This window comes from Pleuronectes platessa, chromosome 1 (assembly GCF_947347685.1).
Source record: "Pleuronectes platessa chromosome 1, fPlePla1.1, whole genome shotgun sequence".
NCBI lineage: Eukaryota > Metazoa > Chordata > Actinopteri > Pleuronectiformes > Pleuronectidae > Pleuronectes > Pleuronectes platessa.
This window is the reverse complement of record NC_070626.1, coordinates 20,538,902-20,551,942: the sequence shown is the minus strand read 5'-3', so window position 1 is coordinate 20,551,942 and position 13,041 is coordinate 20,538,902.

Sequence of the window (13,041 nt, the reverse complement as noted above, 5' to 3'; positions counted from 1 at the left end):
ACAACAACACTTCACACATTCGCTGTGATTGACTGTACAAAGCAACAATCCAACAGGGTCTAATCATCTTTAAAGAGTTTTGTTTTTCACATAGAGGATAACAAGCTGCTCATAGAAACCTTTCGATGTGGGATGTGTTGGTGTGATGTCGGTCACTTCAGGATAACTGGGTTTATTGAATGTAAGGAGCGACAGAAGGAAAAATGGGTTTCTCACATAAGTAAGGCACACTCTACTGAAAGAAGTACTAGATATTATAAAGTACATAATACTGCTTCTACTAATAATAACACACTTTATTTATACAGTGCAAGGTTACAAATTGCTTTAAAACAAGATAAAATATGATAGGCAACTGAAATCAGTCAATAACATATCAAAAAAGACCAACAATAATTTATGATCTACAAAAAAATGAAACAGATGGGACATATTCAAAGAACAACGGTGAACAGGAACTGATAAAAAGATTTCGTAGGTTCCTGTAGGACAGCACATGGACAAGTCCCCTTAGATCCCTCTCAATATGGAAAATATCATTGTTGTGGACACCATGGTGATGGAGGCTAAGTGAAGAATCTCAAGGCTTCAATTTGTCATTCCATTGATTCTTTGAATAAAATACTACTTTATTTCATACCCTTCCGAAGGTGGGTGTGTTTTCACCGCTGGTCATTTGTTTGTTGATTTGTAAGAAAGATAACTCTAAGAGTGCTGAACAGATTTCAGTGAAACTTGGTGGATGGATGTAATCTGGGTCAGGGAAGAGTCCACACCATTTTTCTACATATCTTGATCTTTCACTTTCTATAACATTGTGAGATTTCATTTTGATTTTTCAAATCAAAAACGATCCGAATATTTAAGTCTTCGCTTGGGACACTGCCTCGTGACTTAAATAAAATAAAAAACTTCATCCACAATGCAGCTGAATATTCTGTCATAGCTGGCATGGATGAACATTATTGGCCATGCCATACTCCCGCTATAAGCTTTTAATCCTGGGAAACAAATATGCATTTGTGTACCTTCTCTGGATGAATGGATTATAGATTATCACTGCCAGGCAGCATATGATGCCAACACAGATTATGGTTGCTGTATGTCGAATAAAGCTGATACCACTATTTGGGAAATTCTGGCACCATGAACTGTTTCAAAGTAATATGGATCTGCTGCAGTGTTTGACACATAGAGGGTATTAGACATTTAGTTGTAAGGATTCTTTTCACAATAGGCTGCTATTTTAAAGACAGTTAAGTTTCGAAACGGCCACTTTCCGCCGTTTTCTCCCTGTTTCTGTTTTCTATTCCTATTATTCCAGTCAACTCAACTGTGAACTGGCTCAAAATGTATTTCCATATTCCCCCATAATTGCAGCATTGTTGAAATAAGACTTTCATCGTTCTCATGGAAACCCCTGAGTACACATCAAGCTGTGCAATTACTCAAAAAATAAAACCCGCTAATGTCAGAGTGGTGAAAATATCAGAGTGCACTCCCCATTCCCCAAATCCAGCTGGGAAGTATTAAATATAAATCTGACCACGTGCATATTCACAGCCACAAGCTCTTTTAAGAAATGACATTCAGACTGATGGCCCATTTTGACTGGTGCTTTTGATGCTTTGTCTTCTTTTTAGTGAAGCCGTAGTGCAGGTACATGTCCCGTTCCCTCTGCACCATACTGTTAATACCAGCACTTGTCTTTTATATGTTTACTGTGCCTCGCTCTTATCAAGCCTTTAATTACTTAATTATTCTTCAATTAAAACACAATGGACTCTGCTGCTGCAAAAGTCAACTCTTTCTGCTCCTGCACAGCCGTATACAAGGCAGGGGAGAGATAGGCTGTTGCAGTTGGCCTTCTATTATGTACTTGGAATAAATGAGATTCTGTTATTCTTTGGATGAAAGTCTGGCCTCTCTGATTATTATGCTAACAGCAAAATATAACATTGACTTTCATAAGAAATGTTCATGCTTCTCGAGTCGAGTGAGGAATAGATTCACATACATGGCAATCAAAGCACCTTCCCCAAACAAAATTACTTTTTAGAAATAGAAATCGTTTTCTTTCTCTATTCATGCAAGTGATTTGTTGCGCAATGTCACCTTACTCAATAGTGGCGGACCAGGTTTACGTCAGGTTTCTTTTCTTTTTTCTGCCCTCCTACCCATGCCTCTAAATCAGTCAATTTATTTCCAAATTGCATGTCGAGTGTAGGAGCAAGGGCTTATGGCAGTATATTAAATCAATGCACCGTTGCAGTATATGTTTTGAGAAGGTTTAATTTTTTTCCTCTTTTTGCTGATATTGATGGGGGGGTGCAGCCGGCTTCGAGTGTCATGAAGGACACACTGTCACAAATTGCAATCCTATATTCATGGAAGACAGACAGTTGTGAAAAGTGAATGAGGTGGATTAATGGAGTTGAAACAGGCTTTATAATATAGGCCAGACCTTGACAGTGTTTTAGTTGTATAGCTGCCAGTCTGCACACTTTAGTTTATTAGTGTCAGAAGGACGGACACTATCACCAGGGATGCTATTTAAATTTGTGTTGCCACGAACAAAAAGCCCCACACTTTGTGCTGTAGAGAGCTTGAATACGATCTCTTCCTCACGTATGAACAGTTATTTGTGTCTGTACAGACGAAGCTACGATATTATTTTCAAGAGTACGCAGTGTGCTGGCCGCCAGAGATCCTATACATTTAGAAAGTAGCAGGTATCCATATTTCGGCTGTGGAAAACTTCTCCAGTAGATGGCACTAGATCCTACACTCTGGTCCATTAACTTCAGCAATATACATGTTTAACAGCAAATGCCCAAAAGGTCATGTTTTATTTATTTATTTTTAATAAAAAAGCAAGTATGAATTCTTTCTGAATTTGTTAATCAATTGGCCAAAGTATTTGTTATCCCTATTTGAATAGTTTATAATAATGGCTAGTTTCTGGTGTGATCATTTGGACGACACATCGTACAAATTAGATATAAGCTGTACAAAAATATTTTCCGGTTATCTGGTTGTATTTTACAAAGTGGGAGCACTCATATATTTATTTACATTAATTTTTTTGCAATTTGACATTTTTGGCACATCAGCATCTCTGCTCTGTCGGTAGGTTGCAACGTTTCCACGAAGTTTAGTGTTGGGAGTTTTCTGCTGAAGCAGACAAAGTTCATTGTGCGGCATGATGTGTGTGCTTCATTCTAGGTATTAAACAGAGGCATGTGTCCCCTGTGTGTCTGAGGCACCTTGAATGCCCTTAACCAGCACTAATAGGAGATAATGATTGGTGCTCAACAAAAAGAGAGATTCGTTTTGAATTATTAACAAGTTAACTTTGTAGTGGAGGCACTTTATCCCCGGCGACAAACAGCCCAAATGTTTGCAAAATATAATTAAGCCGAGGCATCTTTAAATGTCATTGCTGCCTGTGCCATGTTTCAAATTGTTCTGCATCAACAGAATTTAACGAGATGGCTAAGGAATCCATTTCCTGCAAGCATGTGATAAGCCACACATACAGTGGAGCACTTTCATTGATTGCCAAAATAAAGCATTTTGTATGCAAATGTGGGAATGGAGTGGCTAAGCTGATTCAGCCTCATGGACACCAAATAATGGTCTTTACAATTAATACTTTTACATGCTATCCATTGAAAATTTCATCTTCCATTTAATGGCTCTAAAACATTTACACATGCCCGAAAAAGAGGGGGGGGGGGGCACTGTTTTCCAATGGATTAATATGAAAGCCAACAAACAAATAAAGCCATGCATCCCTCCCTCCCCCCAGAGTATTGGTCCCTTTCCCGTCGTCTCATGCTCCTGCACATTTTGGATTAACAGATAATCTTTGAACATGAAGGAAGGTCTGCTAACCCCAAGGGGGTGGGATGTAGTGAGTGAAAGGGAGCACGGGATTGGAGGCAGTGCAGCATTGTCTGAAGGTAATGTGCTTGTCCTGTTCTTGTAAACACGCAGCTCTTTTTGTAGTGGCGATATGGCCTTAAATACCCCCCCTTCACTCCTGCAGGTTGTGTTACAGGAGACCCACAGGTCTGCATAGATAAAAAAGGGGCAACATGGGTGCAAGCAAAACAAAAAAAGGTCCAATGTACACCTTGTAAACTGTAGATTGAAAATCACTTGTCGTCACTTAGTGTGTACATCCACAGAGCCTGCCGTTGACCTGCCTGCTCTCATCTTTTTAACAGGTTTGTAACTAACATGTGTACATGTGGACAGACTCTTACCGCAGCTCGGTCTGGAGGTTTTTAGACCAATTTGTGTCCTGTCCTGTTCTTTGTCCTGGCTATTTCAGTGTCTTATCCCGTATAAAGGAGGTTTAGTATTGAACGCCTGCTGTGTCCTTTCCTGCCCTCTGTTCTTTGTGTCTTGTCCTGTTCAATATCATGTTCCGTGAGAGGCCCCATCTGTTATTTATTTTTTCTTCAGAGTCTTTAAATTCATCCATTCTTTTACGCCGTCATTATTTACACATTGGGAAAACTGAATACATCTCCTCAGATTTGTAGCAACTGACAAAGCTATAGACTTTATTTGTTATACATTGATGCTGTATTGGTACATTGATGTGAGAAGACGGAACATCTGGTCAATCTTGGTTTAATATTGATTTAGGATTAAACATTAAATGGAGTTAATTTGAATCTCATGATTACTTCTGCAGAGGAGGTTAGTTTTCATTGGCTTTTGTTTGTTTGTCTGTAAGTTGACAGCATTACACAAAACCTACTGGACGGAAGGATGTGATGGTCAGAGAAAAACTCATTACATTTTTGATTATATTAAATTATTAAACCATAAAATCACTTTCTTCAACATTGTTAGACAGGATGTTTTCCACAATTTCCACCATCTTCCCAGGGAAGAATTCATGGATCTTGATAAAAGGACGTCAGACACATTTAGAGAAATTATACTTATGACTGTGTACACTTTGGTGCACTCTCCGCTCTTCTTGTTTATTTTTTTCCTGTGCTGCCTTTGTTATGTTTGCTGTCGTCTTTGTCCTGCAAAAAGCTACATTTCCATGCTGCAAACTACTATGCAAAAGTAAACATGTAGATTATTGTGTCAGTGAAATTGATTTTTGTGTGTTGGGTATTAATGCAGATAAAGGTTTTGCATGAGAATGGCACAAATAACACACATCGCACAGTGATGATGGCTTGTATCTGATGATGAAAAACACAAAACAAACAAGATAATTCTCATGAGGTGGTTTCTTAGTGTTGCATGTATGTTTTTACCAGCATATACATGCAGAATGTATCGCTTATATATGTTCTAACGGGAATATCCTACTATAGCCTCTATCAATGCTATATAATGCTTTGTGTTATGGTTAAAGATCCAAGTGACATCATGGATTAAAGAAAAATGTAGACTACTTCCCTTCAGCATAGCATAGCATAGCATAGCATAGCATAGCATATATAATATCCTGACCAATGATAATAATAATTTCTGTGAGAAGATTACAATAAATGATCTACAATCATAGATTTTCATTGTTGTAATTAACAGCAGTTAATATGCAGTAGAAATTATTTCCTTGTTCAGTATCTGTGATATTGTTGAGTATATATTTGAGTTCAAGCATATTCAAAGACTGGTGGTTTAAGGACGTGTTGTACTTTTCTGTCATTTCAGTGCTTTATGGTTTTTTAATTGTTTTATTCTTTGTATGTATGATTTTGTGTCTTGCCCATCAAAGTATATTGTTCAACTGTACGACCTCATCCGATGCCCTCCTTTGTCCCGTTTGCACTCTTGCCCTTCACCCCCTGCAGTGTGCCGTTCTCAAAGAGGTGCACCCTGTGTGGTTTAAGAGCAAAGGACGGCAACAAAAACTGTTGACAGCAGTGTTTGAAGAATATGAGAAAGCTGAGCTCTTCCAGATCTTCTGAAAAAGCCTAGAGAGTGCAAGACGGGCAAGAAGGACGCTGATGATGGGACTGACCTTCTGATCAGGGGAGCGCGAGGAGGCCTGAGGACAGAATCCCCTCTCTGCTGCCCAGGCTGGAATTTTGTGCTTGAGAAGTGTTTAACTTTCTCAAATCCCGATTGCACTCAGTGGGGAGTGTCCTCTCTCTCTCCCTTTGCCCACAGGTTTAGTGACGGCCCCCTTAGCGCCTTGGCCTTAGGGGGGCCGGGAGTGGGATCAATAGGATGGCAGCTCGCCTGTATGACAGAGGTGAAGTTAAGCCAGGAGAGAGAGAATGGGGTGAGATAGTGAGGGCTATAGATATCTGAGTAGGAATTATCCATGACACCTGGGCTCTCAAGCTGCAACCTTTAAGCACATGATTTAGGATCACCTCTATTTGTGGGATAGCCTGAGCACATTCAGCACATTCAGCCGCAGCCATTGTGCTCTGTTTGCTCTCACAGCTCCAAATCATTGTCAGTTATTTGTTTAGAAATGCTTTCATTGTTGAGTCCCTCTACCCACGCCGATGCAGCCAGGCAAATTCAATCTTTATTTTGCACCTTCTTTAGTCTCACTTAGTCGTCACGAAGATGTGGGGAAATCGTCTCTAAGTCATTCAGTACATTCCCTGTATTTTTCTGCACCACTGAATTGATACGAAAATGTTCTTCTTTCAAGTGATAATATATCATTTCTAATAATCTCCCTTTGCTTGGAGAACGGTGTCAATACCCCGACATGTTAAGAACAAATGGAACAGCCGTTATCTCTGGGAAAAATCCACCGCATCTGCTTTAGATGGAGACGAAAACAAACTCTGTTTTTTACTTTTTAAACTGGGATAAACGTGGATGTGACTAAAAACGTTGGCTTTCAGGAGGTTGACATTTAGCTATTGTAGATGTAGCGATGGATACAAGAGATGGAGCATGTTAATGGAAAACGACGATGTCACGGTTCATCTTCCGAATTGAGGCGCATTAATCCACAGTGTAATGGAAAACACTGATAAAAAAAAATGAATGCGCCGAATATTTGTAACAAGTGGCATCAATTTCCCCTTTGACTGTCAGTGAGTGAAGATTTCTGAGCAGATTACATTATTTACTCTGCTCAGAAAATCACAGAACTGTAAAATCCTTGCTAGTGTTTATATTTTCTTGGTTTTCTTGATTTTAGGGAGAGATTCCAAACAAAAGCAATGTAAATGTCACAGGTTTAAAATTCCCCAATAGTGACAAATTAGCTTCTTTTTTTTTTATCATGCCGGCAATAATTAAACTTGGCTTGAACACAGACTTTAACACAGTAATTTCCCGAACAATGGTGCTGATGGCGAACGCCGGTGAAAAATAACTTGAGGTTATCTGAATGTTTTGAGAGAAGAGCCCGGCAGCAAGTCACAGATCGTCTGTGGACCAGCACATGGTGTGATGATGAAGGAGCATCCGACTGATCGGATTTAAGATGCCCTTATACACTGAATGATGAATGCATAAGGAACAATCATACAGACAATTTAGTAGGATTTATATACTAATACCGTTTTGTTTTTTTGTGGTTGATACCAGTATTAGAAATTTAAAATATAAATGTGTAATGGTTTGACTTTTTAAACTCATAAGTGTTTTGGCTAATTATCCCATTAATTTCATCCTGTTACATTGTACAGTTGGGAATTTCATATTTATTTCTATGTTCAACGCTGAGACATGACCTACAATGGGATCCTAACAATGAGGCTTTGCTCGGACATCTCTCCATCCCACGTACTTGTTGAATAAAACATACGTGTCGTGCACAAGGTAACGATGACGAGAGGGTTGTGTTTGCAGAGATGAAATCCCCCCCCCCCCCCCCCCCCCCTCCACTCTATCCTCCACTGTGTTTGGGAGAGTTTAGCCTTGATGCATTTTACACCAGCCCCAAAAAACCCGCGTTGACAAGTTATCTGTGACCTGCGTTGAGAGCGCGAATGGCTGCGGTGAAAATCAATCTTCGCCTCTCCTCTCGCCTTAAATACCAGCAGAGCAAACAAACAGGCCTAAACAATACGATATATACCACATATCAATTACACTAAATGCCTCAGTATCTATACTTCACTGTCCCAGGCACACACCAGTTACAAGGCACACATGCTGCTGTAAGACGATAATGGTGCTGCATTGTTCCTCACCATCTGGAGGACTGATAAGGCCTGCCTGTGCATAGTTGATAATGAGAACAGGCAGAGGAAAAACTGAGTGTTAAACATTTCCTTGGCCCATGAAAAAGGTTCCATTAAGTCCACTGACCCCAATTGAATATTAATGAGCTAATTAACGGATTTATTGTTATGCGCAATTTCTGGAGGGGCGATTTTTTTTTTCAAGTGCTATTATTTTTTCTAATTATTTTCTGTACTTTTTATAATTGAATCTTTGTAGCTGCCAGCATCCTGTTTGTGCCTTGGCAACAAGAAAAAAAAAAGAGAAAAAAACCCGTCTGGCATCTGATTTTTCTTCTTTCAGTTCGCTGTAACTACAACAAAAACAAAACAATGTTTCCTCCACGATCCCGGTGTATTTGTCGTCAGGACCGTTCTCTTCTCCCACGTCAACGCTACTCCAGCCCTAAAATGTTACTCTTTAAATGCAGCATCCTGCTTATCTGTTTCAGAAATGTACAGGGCAAGTGATGTTCAGGTGTTGGATTACAAAAGTGCAATTACTTGGTTTACTGCAGGCTGCATGGCATGGAGGACTTGACAAAGGTTTAAATGGGCAGTGGCAGCTGGGCTTGATAGATAGCATAATCAGCTGATTTAGAGGATGCACTGAAGCAGTCCTCAGTGGACAGCTGGAGAGTACAGCCAACTGAAATGGTAACCTTGGGAGGAATGACTACACTTTGTTTAATGGATAAATAGCATATGGACATCACCAGCGTCAGAATCCACTCAAAAGTAGATTGTGCTCTTAATGTGTGATTTGTGTTTACAAATTGTCCCCATGGTGTATTATATAGAATTTTATTTATATTTTCTGAAAAATTTACATCAGCTTTGAATACGAAATAATCCCAGTTCGTAAGATCCTCCCAGTGGATTTGACAAGGAAACGATCAGGCAGGATATTGTCCCCAGAGAATAAGAGACCCTGGATGCCCTGGAGGGACTGCACCTCCAAGCCTTCCCTGCACAGGGGTTCATCTCGCTGGGATAGTAACAAGCTCTGGGAGGGAAATATACATGTGAGGTGCTCTGGTTCCAGACATACACTGAACTCCAGATAATCTCCTGACATTATGTGGAAGGGCTGTATGTGAGAACACAAATACCTAAGTGAGAGGCTCTGGACATTCCCCTTAAATTTTTCCTTCCATCTCCCCAAAAACCACAGATAATGTGTGAATAAGCCCACGTGAGAACACAGCAGAAGATTCTCAAGAGGATTCAGGATGTGCATGTTAATGACATTTCTGACACGTGATGGAAGCAAAACTGAAAAGACAAAAAGAACACATATCTCTTTGTTGTACAAGAAATAAACATAGATGTCAAGAGAGCTTTTGGTGATCGAGGCTGAACGTGAATCTCTGCAGTAAAATTATTACGTTGCCTGAATCCTTCTGTGTTGTTGTGAACATGCCGAGAGTGAAAGGCAGAATCAGGAGAGGGTCCGTACCCCATTCTGTGGACACTCAATACTGATGGGTCACACCTCTCTTGTTAAAGCTTAAAACAAAAGACTGAAATTCAACCAGCTCTGAGGGTGAGATTCACCTGGGTTTTTATAGCTGTGTTAAGGCAAACGCACAATTTTTCAGTCCAGGCATTAGTGCTATCCCAGAGCTGAAAACAGTACCTCTGTTTGAAAGCGATGAATAAGAAGCAGCAGGGGCCACTGTGATAACCTTTTAGATAACACCAACGCAATTATTATTACATTTCGCTGTCTGCATGTTTGCCTAATTCTGTTTATGACTGAAATTCAATTCCAGCTTAATAAAACCATCAATTTCTTTTGGTTACTTCACCAATATAACTTAGAGTAATGAACTCATTTTGCTGTTGTATGGAAATTTTGTCTCATTACAATAATTTTTGCCTGATCCACTCGGTGGCTGATATTAAGAGAAAGGCCCTACAGACATGGTCCGGGTTATTATGCTATACATCACAAAGTGCATTAGGCTCATAAAACCTGTCAACAATAGGGCTGGAAAGTTTGTGCACGTGGCCCAGCAGGTTAATATATTTCCTCCAAACACTGACTAGAAGCGTCCGAGCTTATATTGCATCTGTACAGAGATTCAACCCCCCCCCCCCCCAATGTGTTTGTGAGGTCGAAAATCTGCATCAAGATTCCCTTTGCAATTGGAGGTGATACAGCCCCCTGTAACTGGAGGCTTTTTTTCATAAACATACAGAGAAATGAATATGGGCTTGAGACGCAGCAATGTTTTGTTGTCGTAAGATGAATCCTTCCGTTCGCTCAGACTCCCAAAATCGTTGCATCTTGAAGCCGGATGCTACATATGCTCCGACAACTTTCCGACCTTCGTTATTGTTTTAACGACTTAATTTTAGTTTCGATAGAAGCTATAATTGAAACCATGATTGTCCATGTGGTTGGCAAGTGAGTTGCACTCGCACTCAAGAAGCCAGAGCGGGGACAAAGATCAAACGACGGTGCGCAGTAATTGTTTTGCGAAGCGCCTGTCAGCGCGGATGCGTGGAGCTGAGGGAGCCCTCTCTGCACGGCCCTTTAAGGCGTCAAATGTGGTTCTGAAAGAGCCTGATGCTTTTTGAGAGGGTAATCTTTTGTAACAATCAATTACAATACATTTCCTCCCTCTGTCTAGGCACTAATAGCTTCTGTCTGCGCACATGGTGATGCATGTCTAGTAAATATACACTGTTTTCCTTTTAAATGTCTTATAATATGCATGGGGAACACAGAAACACACTATGATAGAAGGGTTGAGCATCAAAGCCGGAGAAGCAATTCAGCTGAGTTTCTCAGTCAAAGAAATGAGAATGGAGCCATTTGTGGCTTTCCTCCCATTAGCCAGATTGAATTACTGTGTTTTACTTTTAAGGGCCATCTGTTCTGGTTTAAGTCATATTTCTAAATCGGTCATGTTGTGTGTGAGTGTATATGTGTGTTGAGACCGCTCCTTTGAAGGGTGGGAATTTTTTTTGTAATTTTTTGCTGAAAAAAGAATGACGTGTAAAGCCTGTTATGACATCTGTGACTTGCATGGAAACGTTGTCATGGTTTGCAAACTTTTCAGGACAGAGGTGACTCGCATTGGCTGCTTTTTAATAGGTCTGTATTGACAACCACGTGTAGTCAATATATGAATCTTCTGAAGGGAGATGACTGCAGAACTCATTAAATGAATTTTCCCATGTAAGATTCAGAAGGATAAAGACGCATACAGGCTGTATAAAGACAGAAAGAAAGAGACTGCTGCGTGATAAAAAGAGATGTGGTGCTGACTGATGTGGTTCACTTAAAGGCCGTCGTGTTAGAAGCCTCATATTGAATTGCAATATGAAAAGATTATTCAAATGCCAGGCAGTGTCAGAACGAGCTGAGAGATCTGCATCGTAGTCAATGACTAATTTTCTCAATTCATAAGGATTGCTTTGTATGTTTAAATAAGCCTCTCAGGGTCTTCACTGTCAACATGCTAGTGCACAACTGACTGTTAGATCAACCAATCACAGCGAAGCAGCTCGACATGTTGAAGAGGTATATTCTGGTAAAGAAGATACTGTGAATTCTTGACCAGGGTCATTGTCATTGTTACATTGTTTACACTTGATCCGGTTGGTTTTGGTTTCACATTGTAATTCAGGCAGCAGACTTTTCTATGACATACATACGACCCTGGTTTTGTCGACATATCTTTGGAATCAAGGTTCCACTGTTTCAAAATTTTTCGAGATATTGCATTCATAAACATGCCACCATTCACCGTCACTGTAAACTGCATCTGTGTGGCTATGGAAAGATTGACAGGTGTAGCAACAGCAAAGGGTAGTGTTTGTAGTGAATGGTCAATTATTAGTAAGTATAGTGCTTTTACAAGCAAATCCAAATGCCACAGAGCTCTGGTTGAAACAGTTTCTGCTTTGTTCCCTCAAATATTTCCAGATACAAACACATTCATTAAAGCTCCTACGAGGTACTTTCCATTTTGTTGACTTTGTCGCCTCTGTGGACAACAGCGGTAGTGTTGCCACTGTCACCTGTCATAAAAACCTCAGTCCAGACAGAATGTGCATTTTAATGAGGTAATGAGAAAAAAAACACATAGTGAGTTCAGGACACACACCTCAGCTCTCTTTAGATTGTTTTTACTGTCATTATATAACATGATACAAGAACTGCATCGGTTTACGTCTATCCTGAGAGCGTAGGACACAATCTTATTTTGATCTCATCCATCTTGTTTGTAAGAGATGTGGAGTTGGCGAGGAACAGACTCGGAAGTGCTGGTCTGTAAGGCTAGCCTTAAGCCTAGCGCGTACCCTATCTCGCTTCTCCCGCTTCTGTTTCCTCTCCCTCTGCCTAAACATCGCCTCTTTTCCAGCCTGACTGTTGTAAATCGTTGCCCTGACCTTGTGGGTATCCACCCCAACCACAGAAATAGAGAATAGTTTATAGAAAAAGCCATTTTTACCTTGATTAAAAAAAACTCCTTGTAGGGGCTTTAATGCTGCTCTTTACGTCAGATGCATTTTACTATATATAGTGGATAGGCACTAAATTTAGGCTACCAAAAAAGCTTTTAATTTAATTTGTGCTCTGGGGCATACATTTCTGTCTTGTCATGTTCTTTCTTCTTTCAGGGATGAAACGCTGACAGGATCTTATAGAATTTAGGCCTGGAAGAGCCTCTGAAATGTCAGGGATCCACTGTGCCGTTGCAAATGTGGAGGTGCATGGCTTTAGGGGACAAACCATTTCCCTGGCAGGAGAAAGACTCTCCAGAACAACCTCTTCTCAGCCCGGCAGGCCTTGCACTGTCACTGAGTCCCACGATTGAATTGAATGGTCCACAGATTACTC